Raw genomic sequence first — 12,455 nt, 5'->3', positions numbered from 1 at the left:
GACTGATTCGGAGTGAGACCTCTGCTGATAGACTGGAGCCAGTCATATGCACACTGCCCAGGTATGGGAAACTCTCCACTCTCTCCACAACTGCCCCATCACCAATTGGGAGTTGTGGGGGTGGAGTGTCCGATGGTACAAAATACCCAGGCAGGTGCTTAGTTTTGGTGGGGCTGATGGTAAGGCCCCACCTCTTGGTGGCACGCTCCAGTCTCAGCAGCAGCGTCTCCAACTCCTCTTCTGAATGAGCAGCTATTACCAAATCATCGGCATACATAACGTGGTTGACCAATAGGGAGCCATCCCTTGATCGCACCCGGGCGTCGATCAGCCTCCCATTATATCTGTACCAAATGGAAATTCCTCCGGTACAGCTATTGAAGGCTTCACGAACTACGCGGTCAAAATAGATGTTAAATAATGTGGGAGCCAGAGGACATCCCTGTCGCACCCCAAGGTGTACAGGGAAAGGCTCCGACTCCCGGCCACGTAGTTTTATCCTGGCCCGCTCACCATCATGAAGGTCCTTAATGATCGTGAGCAGAGGGTCAGGGACTCCGAAAGCACGAAGAACAACCCAGAGCCCAGTCCTACTGATGGTATCATAGGCCTTGACCAGGTCAATAAAGCAGAGATGTAGGTCTTTTTGGAATTCCCTACACCTCTGCTGTAGCAGACGGACAGAAAATATGGCATCTGTGCAGGACCGCCCTTTCCTGAAACCGCATTGGGGCTCCGCAAGCCTCTCCTCAGCGTGCCTAGCAAGGCGATGTTGAATAATCCTTGCCAGGACCTTACCCGGCACACTGAGGAGTGAGATGCCCCTGTAGTTGTTACAGTCGGTACGGTCCCCCTTCTTAAAGAGAGGAACCACCAGGGCATCCTTCCAGTCCTGCGGAACCCGTCCAGTGGTCCAGACTGTTGTTATGATGTCATATAGGGCAGTCTGTGCACAAACGCCACCCTCCCTCAGCATTTCGCTTGGGAGATCATCTCTGCCCGATGCCTTCCCTGGTCTCAGACTCCGGATCGCCCTCAGTACTTCCTCAACAGCTGGCACCTCAGCCAGCCACTCACAGGGGGTGACCTCTTCCAATATTTGAGGCACCTACACACACACACTTTAACACTCCTACACACACACACTTTAACACACCTACACACACACACTTTAACACTCCTACACACACACACTTTAACACACCTACACACACACACTTTAACACACCTACACACACACTTTAACACTCCTACACACACACACTTTAACACACCTACACAAACACTTTAACACTCCTACACACACACCTACACACACACACTTTAACACTCCTACACACACACACTTTAACACACCTACACACACACTTTAACACTCCTACACACACACCTACACACACACTTTAACACACCTACACACACACACTTTAACACACCTACACACACACTTTAACACTCCTACACACACACCTACACACACACACTTTAACACTCCTACACACACACACTTTAACACACCTACACACACACACTTTAACACTCCTACACACACACGCTTTAACACACCTACACACACTTTAACACACCTACACACACACTTTAACACACCTACACACACACACTTTAACACTCCTACACACACACACTTTAACACTCCTACACACACACACTTTAACACACCTACACACACACTTTAACACACCTACACACACACACACTTTAACACACCTACACACACACACTTTAACACACCTACACACACACACTTTAACACACCTACACACACACACTTTAACACACCTACACACACACACTTTAACACTCCTACACACACACTTTAACACACCTACACACACACTTTAACACACCTACACACACACACTTTAACACACCTACACACACACTTTAACACTCCTACACACACACTTTAACACTCCTACACACACACTTTAACACACCTACACACACACTTTAACACTCCTACACACACACACTTTAACACACCTACACACACACTTTAACACACCTACACACACACTTTAACACTCCTACACACACACTTTAACACTCCTACACACACACTTTAACACTCCTACACACACACTTTAACACTCCTACACACACTTTAACACACCTACACACACACTTTAACACACCTACACACACACACTTTAACACTCCTACACACACACTTTAACACACCTACACACACACTTTAACACTCCTACACACACACACTTTAACACACCTACACACACACACTTTAACACTCCTACACACACACTTTAACACACCTACACACACACACTTTAACACACCTACACACACACTTTAACACTCCTACACACACACTTTAACACACCTACACACACACACTTTAACACACCTACACACACACACTTTAACACTCCTACACACACACACTTTAACACTCCTACACACACACCTACACACACACCTACACACACACTTTAACACACCTACACACACACACTTTAACACACCTACACACACACACTTTAACACACCTACACACACACTTTAACACTCCTACACACATACTTTAACACACCTACACACACACACTTTAACACACCTACACACACACTTTAACACACCTACACACACACTTTAACACACCTACACACACACACTTTAACACTCCTACACACACACACTTTAACACTCCTACACACACACACTTTAACACTCCTACACACACACCTACACACACACCTACACACACACTTTAACACTCCTACACACACACCTACACACACCTACACACACACACTTTAACACTCCTACACACACACACTTTAACACTCCTACACACACACCTACACACACACACTTACACACACACTTTAACACACCTACACACACACTTTAACACACCTACACACACCTACACACACACCTACACACACACACTTTAACACACCTACACACACACACTTTAACACACCTACACACACACCTACACACACACCCACACACCCCTACACACACGTGAGTGGGGAGCGGTGGCACAGTGGTTAGCGCACTGCGCTACAAACCCGACGACCCCAGTTCGATGCCAGCTCACGACCAATAACAGTGACGGATATCTGAAACCGATACCGGGTCTCCCCTAGGTCGACTCCGTTATAAATGAGTACCTGCTGCGGTGTGTCTTTGCATCGCCATCACGGATGGCGAAGGCGGTCGGGCGTGGTGCTGACCCCCCCCCCCCCACCACCACCTCGTGTGCCGCTCTGTTCCTTCTGTGAGTGTGAAAGTGAGCGATGCGAGACAGAGCACGTGTCCCTTGAACAAAGTGAGAGAGGGAGTGAGTGAACGAGGGAGAGAGTGAGTGAACGAGTGAACGAGTGAGTGAGTGAGTGAACGAGTGAGTGAGTGAGCCAGGGAGTGAGTGAGTGAGTGAAGGAGTGAGTGAGTGAGTGAGTGAACGAGGGAGTGAGTGAGTGAGTGAAGGAGTGAGTGAGTGAGTGAACGAGGGAATGAGTGAACGAGGAAGTGAGTGAACGAGTGAGTGAGTGAGTGAACGAGTGAGTGAGTGAGCATGACTGTGAGTGAACGAGTGAGTGAGTGAGTGACGCTTCACGAATTTGCGTGTCATCCTTGCGCAGGGGCCATGCTAATCTTCTCTGTGTCGTTCCAACTTTAGTATACGTACTGCCGGAGCAAGTGAGAGTGGAAGGGAGTGAGTAGGAGAGTGAAAGAGTGAGTGAGTGGCTGGGATAATGAGTGAGAGAGTGAGTGAGAGAGTGAGTGATGAGTGAGTGATGAGTGAGTGAACCAGGGAGGGAGTGAGTGAGATAATGGAAGAATGGAGCGAGCGGGTGCGTGGGTTCCGTTCCACGAGTCTCTGATGCCCTCTGCCGTTCACATGGTCACCGTCAGCCACGTGATTAATCCGCTGCTCGACGCGTTGGCGATAGCAATCCACCCGCTCGCTCCCCCAAGTGCTGTTCGCGAGTAGCACCTATGAAGGCCGGAACGGCTCCCTAGCGGCGATGTTTACACATTGCACCAGGTACTCATTTGAGGCTGAGTCGACCTAGGGGAGGCCCAGGACCGGTTCAGATAATCGTCACCGGTGTTGGCCGTGAGCGGAAATCGAACTCGGGTCGCCGGGTTCATAGCGCAGCGTAGCGCTAACCGCTACACCAACGCTCCCCACAAACACCCAAACACACAGGCACACACATACAGACACACACAGACACACACACAGACACACACATACAGACACACACACAGACACGCACACACAGACACACACAGACACACACCCACATACAGACACACACTCGATTATAAGACGTAACCAGCGGGTGAGAGGGGTGGGTGGGAGGGTGGTGAAGTGCGGTCATCGATATGAATCGATGCATCATTGATCTAGACCGCCCCCACCCCCTCCCCACCTTCCGATCAGTGAGCAGCAGACACGTGTTGAGTTAAAATGACACTTTCTTTGATACTTTACCAGGCTAAGGCCCCACTAACTGAGGCACGTAGCTCTAGTTTTTAAATCCTTTATATTAAGTTCGCTTGCTTGCTTACGACCGTGCAAATCTTTCGCTCGTTTTTTAACCCACTTCCCGTGATCCAATCGAGCTGACATTTTCCACACAGACTCGTTGTGCGTGACAATTAATTTTCGTGAAAAATTTTTCCCAAAATTTTACACTTTTGAGGAACAAAAAATAATATGTAATTACCAATTGCTTAATGGGGCCAAGCAATCATCTGACCCATAGTTGGCATCCATCTCAAGCCAGAGGACGAGAGGACTCTAGCCGCCACGCATATAAAGGATTTATAGTGAAAAACTTTGTTTTTACGGGTTATACTTTTTTTATTTCTTATTTTTATGTTCCTTACCTACGTGACTTTACCGAAAGAACCAAGAGTATGGATCCTTGCAGTCACGAAAACTTGAAATATAAAATTAACAGCCACATAATCTCTGTGGGCTTTAACCTGGTACACGCGACACGGATGTGGACCGTCTGCTGAACTTCGTTGGCACCGTACGTAGCCAACCCTGGCTCATCGGAGGTCCAGGGTGGGGGGGGTCAACAAACTGAAGTCTTGATAATTGGTTTTTTACCCTTTTATCTGGCAACAAAACTGACACCTTTTTTTACAAGGAGTCATGTTTGCATTGACCACAATACCTGCGGTCGGAATGCAAACAAAAACACAACTCTGATAATGATGTGTACTGTCCTTGAAGTTGATTAGTCCACACCCGAGACAGGTTTTCTTAGAGCCTAGTCTCACATGGTGTTGCACCAGATGACGCCAGAAGGCACACAACTCAAAGACAATGCACCATCAGAGTATGAGAGCTCGGGGTAATCATTTACACCATTGGAACCTCCTTTGCCAGTAGCAAAATATGATAATTGTTTTTTACCCTTTTATCTGGCAACAAAACTGACACCTTTTTTTACAAGGAGTCATGTTTGCATTGACCACAATATCTGCGGTCGGAATGCAAACAAAAACACAACTCTGATAATGTGTGCACTGTCCTTGAAGTTGATTGGTCCACACCCGAGACAGCTTTCCTTAGAGCCTAGTCTCACATGGTGTTGGACCAGATGACGCCAAAAAGCGCACAACTCAAAGACAATGCACCATCAGAGTATGAGAGCTCGGGGTAAGCATTTACACCATTGGAACCTCCTTTGCCAGTAGCAAAATATGATAATTGTTTTTACCCTTTTATCTGGCAACAAAATTGACACCTTTTTTACAAGGAGTCATGTTTGCATTGACCACAATACCTGCAGTCGGAATGCAAACAAAAAAACAACTCTGATAATGTATGCACTGTCCTTGAAATGTATTTGTCCACACCCGAGACAGCTTTTCTTAGAGCCTAGTCTCACATAGTGTTAGACCAAATGACGCCAAAAGGCGCACAACTCAAAGACAATGTACCATCAGAGTATGAGAGCTCGGGGTAAACATTTACACCATTGGAACCTCCTTTGCCAGTAGCAAAATATGACAAAACTGACCCCGTAAAAAAAGGTGTCAATTTTGTTGCCAGATAAAAGGGTAAAAAACCAATGATCATATGTTGCTACTGGCAAAAGGAGGTACCAATGGTGAAGTCTTGATTTGAAGCTTTCGTGACTGCAGGAATCCATACTCTTTGGTAGAAAATAAAATCGATCACGACGTTCCGATCGCAACACAAGCCGTCGTCCTTAGACGAAAAAAAAATAAAATCCAGAAATGCTGTATTATGTTATTTTATACTTACGTGCCTTTACCGAAGGAGTACACAAACAGCAGTTCTAAATAATCGAGTTGGCAACGCAAATTGACAAGTGAATGGCCGAGCAGCGCAAGTGCGCAACCACTGCGCCACCGCTCCCCCCGGTGGAGCCACACTCGGAACTTCACCCGTTCCCTGCCCCCAACCGAAAATCGTTGATTACTAAAATCCTTAATTAATATCGATCCGGGTTATACCCTCAGAGGGAATCCATTACAACCCCCCCCCACCGCCACCACCACCACCCATCCCACCCACCCCTCTCCTCTCCAAGCTCGTTCACTAATTAGCGTCGGCTGATGGAGAGAGAGAGAGGGGGGTGGTGGTGGTGGTGGTGGGGGCTGCCGTGATTAATGACTCGGCTAATTAGCTCGTTACTGTGGCACGCGCCATCGTGTCAATGAGCGGGGCGTTAATTAGTGACACCTCAAGCGAGGGGCGCGAGCAAGTCACTCACACTCTCTCTCTCTTCGATTGCGACAACCTCGATTGGTGCTGTTTGTGTCTGGCCGTTTGGCGCCTCGGGGTCTTCGGGCTGGGCAACTGCCGTGGCTAGGAGATGTTAACTACCTCGCCTGGTCTACAGGAGGTCGTGGGTTCGATCCAGATCCTGACGCCTGCTGCTGTATATTTTGAGTTTGCGTGTCTCTCTCTCTCTCATCATCACGGTGGCTAGGAGATGTTAACTACCTCGCCTGGTCTACAGGAGGTCGTGGGTTCGATCCAGATCCTGACGCCTGCTGCTGTATATTTGGAGTTTGCGTGTCTCTCTCATCATCATCCTCACGGTGGCTAGGAGCTGTTAACTCCCTCGCCCGGTCTACAGGAGGTCGTGGGTTCGATCCAGATCCTGACGCCTGCTGCTGTATATTTTGAGTTTGCGTGTCTCTCTCTCTCTCATCATCACGGTGGCTAGGAGATGTTAACTCCCTCGCCTGGAATACAGGAGGACGTGGGTTCGATCCAGATCCTGACGCCTGCTGCTGTATATTTGGAGTTTGCGTGTCTCTCTCATCATCATCCTCACGGTGGCTAGGAGCTGTTAACTCCCTCGCCCGGTCTACAGGAGGTGGTGGGTTCGATCCAGATCCTGACGCCTGCTGCTGTATATTTGGAGTTTGCGTGTCTCTCTCATCATCATCCTCACGGTGGCTAGGAGCTGTTAACTCCCTCGCCTGGTATACAGGAGGTCGTGGGTTCGATCCAGATCCTAACGCCTGCTGCTGTATATTTGGAGTTTGCGTGTCTCTCTCATCATCATCACGGTGGCTAGGAGCTGTTAACTCCCTCGCCTGGTCTACAGGAGGTCGTGGGTTCGATCCCGACCCTGACGCCTGCTGCTGCTGCTGTATATTTGGAGTTTGCGTGTCTCTCTCTCTCTCACCCCGTGGTCGCGTGGATTTTTCTTGAGGTTCTCTGGTTTTCCCCCCTCCACATTTAGAATCAACATCGTTTAGAGAGCATTTGGGCTGCAATGAATTTCCACGTGATGATGATGATCGGCCCACTTTGGTGAACTATCGTTTATTAGCAGCCGGGTCGCGTCTGAAAACAACAGCTACACAGTTCAGTGGGCCTTACCTGGCAAAATCAAAACAAAAATCTTCTTGGTTCTTTCGGTAAAGTCACGTAGAATGGAAATAATAAAATAATGAAAATAAAACATCATAAAACAATTCTCACGACGTTTCGGCCACAACGCAAGCAGCCGTCCTCAGGTGGAGAACAGGTCTTGTCGAGAAGACAGAGTCTGAATGACACACCCCAGGCTTGGAGCGACTATTTAAGCTGGGATGGAGGGGGGAAGAGCGCCTTGACAATAGTGTGTAACATTCCATCCCTTTATTAATGTTACCCTTATCCCCTCCCTTTGATGCTGCTAATCCTGCATAATGCACGGGCATAATGACTTTAAACCCCCCGCCAAACCTCCTACGCATTTCACAAGTAGTACTAATCGCATATCTGCATTTCCCATAAATATGCTAAATCCCTCTTGATATGCAAATTACTTTGTCAAGGCGCTCTTCCCCCTCCATCCCAGCTTAAATAGTCGCTCCAAGCCTGGTGGTGTTTCATTCAGACGCTGTCTTCCCGACAGACCTGTTCTTCACCTGAGGACGGCTGCTTGCGTTGTGGCCGAAACGTCGTGAGAATTATTTTATTATGTTTTTTTTTATTATTTTATTATTTCCCTTCTACGTGATGACTTTACCGAAAGAACCAAGAAGAAAAATAGTTAATCGTCTATCATCCAATTGACCACCACGGGGAGATGGCACGATGACAAATACCTCCCCGCCCCGTACCGCCTTTGTCTCCCCACTACTCAGGTTTACACACCGGAGCACATGTTCGGGTTTTTTTGTTTTGTTTCAAGCTGAGTCGACCTAGGGGAGGCCCGGTCCTGTTGCCGATGTCACTCACCGCTGTTGTTGCCCGTGAGCGGGAATCGAACCCACGTGGGTCGTAAGCCGAGCGCCTCCACTCCCCCACACAGATAAAGTTCCCCCTTATAGCCTCACCATTCTGTTGGGGCAAGGGCTGTTAGCGAGTAGCAGCGCCTATGAAGGCCGGGGTGGAGTGGCGAGCACCACGCCCGGCCGCCTTTGTCTCCCCAGTAACCATTTGAGACTGAGGCGACCTCGGGGGAAGCCCAGGACCTGTCCACTGGTGTCTGTGGCCGTGAGCGGGAATCGATCTCGGCTCGCCGGGGTCGCTAACCGCTGCGCCACCGCTCCCCCATCCTCGCTCGCAGTTTGCAGAACGCACAGAGAACATGTCAACTCCAAACACAAACAACGGGGACCATCACAGGGTCCGGGATCGAACCCACGACCTCCTGAGTGGCAGGCGATGGCATTGAACGTCTCCTCGTCGTCACCGAGGCGAGAGGATTGCCTGTTCAACGGTTAACACGATAGGGTCGATCTTAATTTTGGAGCTTTCGTGACTGCGGGAATTACTCTTTGGTTCTTTCGGTAAAGTCACGTATAAAGATAAAATAATAAATTAAATAATAGCATACGCCGTTTCGATTGCAACACAAGCAATCATCATCAGGTATAGTGAAATAGCGACATAGAATCTAACCAGAAAACTATAGACAGACATATAAGCAGACAGATATCGCCAAGATACACAGAGAGAGAGTAACACAGGTACAGAGAGGGGTGATCGTCTCTGTGGGGTGGCCTTAAATAGACAGAGGGGGGGCGGAGGCAGAGAGAGGGAGGGGTTAGAGAAAACATTTACATGTCAATGAGTACGAAGAGACGTGACTTTACCGAAAGAACCAAAGAATAACGATAGGGTCGGGTCCGCTCACGGCTCACATCAGTGGCAGGCGAAGTCTGAAATAGCTCCCGGGCAACCACAGCCTTAGGGGCCGTCCATAAATGACGTCACGCGATTTTGGACGATTTTTGATCTCCCCCCCCCCCCCTTCGTCACACGGCGTCACAAAAAGTCAGACCCCCCCCCCCTCAAATATGACGTCACAAAGCTTTGCCCCCCCCCCCGAAAAAAAATATAAAACATGCTTCAAATCGCTTTAAACTATTGTTATTGTAGTGCGTATTTAATGTGGCGCTCTACTCTGATGTTGTAGGAGAAAATATTATTTAGAAGTCTATTTAATTAGGGAGAACGTGTTGTCTTTATTTATTTAAAGTTGCGCAATTTTGATGTGACGTCACATTTCTCACCCCCGCCCCCCTCCTCGTCACACATGTCTGACCCCCCCCCCACCCAGGTGCGTGACGTCATTTATGGACGGCCCCTTACGCACTGCCCAGCGTGGGTGAAGTATGATCAAACAGCCTCCTTCATCCAGCAGTGAATCGACAGATGACGTACACGCGTGTGTGTGTGTACTGTGTGTGTACTGTGTGTGTGCTATGTGTACTGTGAGTGTGTGCTATGTGTACTGTGTGTGTACTGTGTGTGTGTACTGTGTGTGTACTGTGTGTGTGTACTGTGTGTGTGTGCTATGTGTACTGTGTGTGTACTGTGTGTGTGTACTGTGTGTGTGTGTACTGTGTGTGTGTGCTATGTGTACTGTGTGTGTACTGTGTGTACTGTGTGTGTACTGTGTGTGTGCTATGTGTACTGTGAGTGTGTGCTATGTGTACTGTGTGTGTACTGTGTGTGTGTACTGTGTGTGTACTGTGTGTGTGTACTGTGTGTGTGTGCTATGTGTACTGTGTGTGTACTGTGTGTGTGTACTGTGTGTGTGTACTGTGTGTGTGTGCTATGTGTACTGTGTGTGTACTGTGTGTACTGTGTGTGTGCTATGTGTACTGTGTGTGTACTGTGTGTACTGTGTGTGAACTGTGTGTGTACTGTGTGTATACTGTGTGTACTGTGTGTGTGTACTGTGTGTATACTGTGTGTGTACTGTGCGTGTACTGTGTGTGTACTGTGTGTGTGTACTGTGTGTGTACTGTGTGTGTGTGCTATGTGTACTGTGTGTGTACTGTGTGTGAACTGTGTGTACTGTGTGTGTACTGTGTGTGTACCGTGTGTATACTGTGTGTACTGTGTGTGTACTGTGTGTGTACTGTGTGTGTGTACTGTGTGTATACTGTGTGTGTACTGTGCGTGTACTGTGTGTGTACTGTGTGTGTACTGTGTGCACTGTGTGTGTGTACTGTGTGTGTGCTATGTGTACTGTGTGTGTACTGTGTGTGTGTACTGTGTGTATACTGTGTACTGTGTGTACTGTATGTGTGTACTGTGTGTGTACTGTGTGTGTGTACTGTGTTTGTGTAGTGTGTACTGTGTGCTATGTATACTGTGTGTGTACTGTGTGTATACTGTGTGTATACTGTGTGTGTACTGTGTGTATACTGTGTGTGTACTGTGTACTGTGTGCTATGTGTACTGTGTGTGTACTGTGTGTATACTGTGTGTACTGTGTGTACTGTGTGTGTGTACTGTGTGTACTGTGTGTGTGTACTGTGTGTACTGTGTGTACTGTGTGTGTGTACTGTGTGTATACTGTGTGTACTGTGTGTGTGTACTGTGTGTGCTGTGTACTGTGTGTGTGTACTGTGTATACTGTGTGTGTACTGTGTATACTGTGTGTGTGTACCGTGTGTGTACTGCGTGTGTACTGTGTGTACTGTGTGTGTAGTGTGTGTGTACTGTGTGTACCGTGTGTGTGTACTGTGTGTACTGTGTGTGTACTATGTGTATACTGTGTGTATACTGTGTGTATACTGTGTGTGTTTATATGTCCTGGGCCTCCCCCGAGGTCGACTCAGCCTCACATGAGTACCCGGTGCGCAGTAACCATCGCCAGTGGGGAGACAAAGGCGGCCGGGCGAGGTGCTGGCCACCCACCCCCTCGTGTGCCACAGTGCCGGCCTTCATAGCTGCTGCTCGCGAACAGCACTTGCCCCAACAGTCTGTTGAGTCTTCATATGCATGTTTTTGTCTTTGAACCAATTGTGGGCCTCCTCAAGGTCGACTCAGCCGTAAGCGAGTAAAGCATCGGCAATGGGGAGATAAAGGCGGTCGGGCACGGTTCTGCCCGCACGTGCACAAACACATTCATCCTGCGGAGGGAGCTGGTAGGAACGGTGGGTTGCTCGGTCAATGGCCTGCAGGGTCAACGGCAGCGTGGCGTATTCCGCAAATATGCCCGACTGTGAGGGCGGGCACAAGCCGGCGTGAGTAGGTGAAACGTTGAGTTTTATAAGGGCACCACGGGGTGACCAGCCCCTCCCCACCCCCCACCCAGCCCCACCCCTCCCCACCCAGCCCCTCCCCACCCTTTCCACCCAGCCCCTCCCCACCCTGCCCCTCCCCATCCTCTCCACCCAGACCCTCCCCACCCTCTCCACCCAGCCCCTCCCCACCCAGCCCCTCCCCTCCCACCCCCCACCCAGCCCCACCCTCCCCTCCCAGCCCCTCCCCACCCCTCCCCACCCTTTCCACCCAGCCCCTCCCCACCCTCCCCTCTCCACCCAGCCCCACCCCTCCCATTATTGGATACACGACGGACGGACGGACACAATAATCCCCTGTGGACTGGTGCAACCAGGAGGTTCCTACCAGTATAAAACGCTGCTAAGCTCACGAGTTATCGGGCCGTTATTGATTGTGCTCAATCAATACTCAAGAGAACCGCACACGGAGGTCAGTCACG

General features: G+C 49.1%; 1 non-coding gene across 1 annotated transcript; it reads right to left on the bottom strand.

The window, feature by feature from the left end:
* Positions 1 to 3,587: 3,587 nt before the first annotated feature.
* On the bottom strand, positions 3,588 to 3,690 carry LOC133341044 (U6 spliceosomal RNA). The gene has a single exon (XR_009754966.1). It is a non-coding gene; the product is annotated as a U6 spliceosomal RNA (small nuclear RNA).
* Positions 3,691 to 12,455: the final 8,765 nt, after the last annotated feature.

This window comes from Lethenteron reissneri, chromosome 10 (genome assembly GCF_015708825.2).
Source record: "Lethenteron reissneri isolate LAM-NWPU_2019-01 chromosome 10, ASM1570882v1, whole genome shotgun sequence".
Taxonomy (NCBI): Eukaryota; Metazoa; Chordata; class Hyperoartia; order Petromyzontiformes; family Petromyzontidae; genus Lethenteron; species Lethenteron reissneri.
This window is presented reverse-complemented; position numbering and strand designations above follow the sequence as displayed.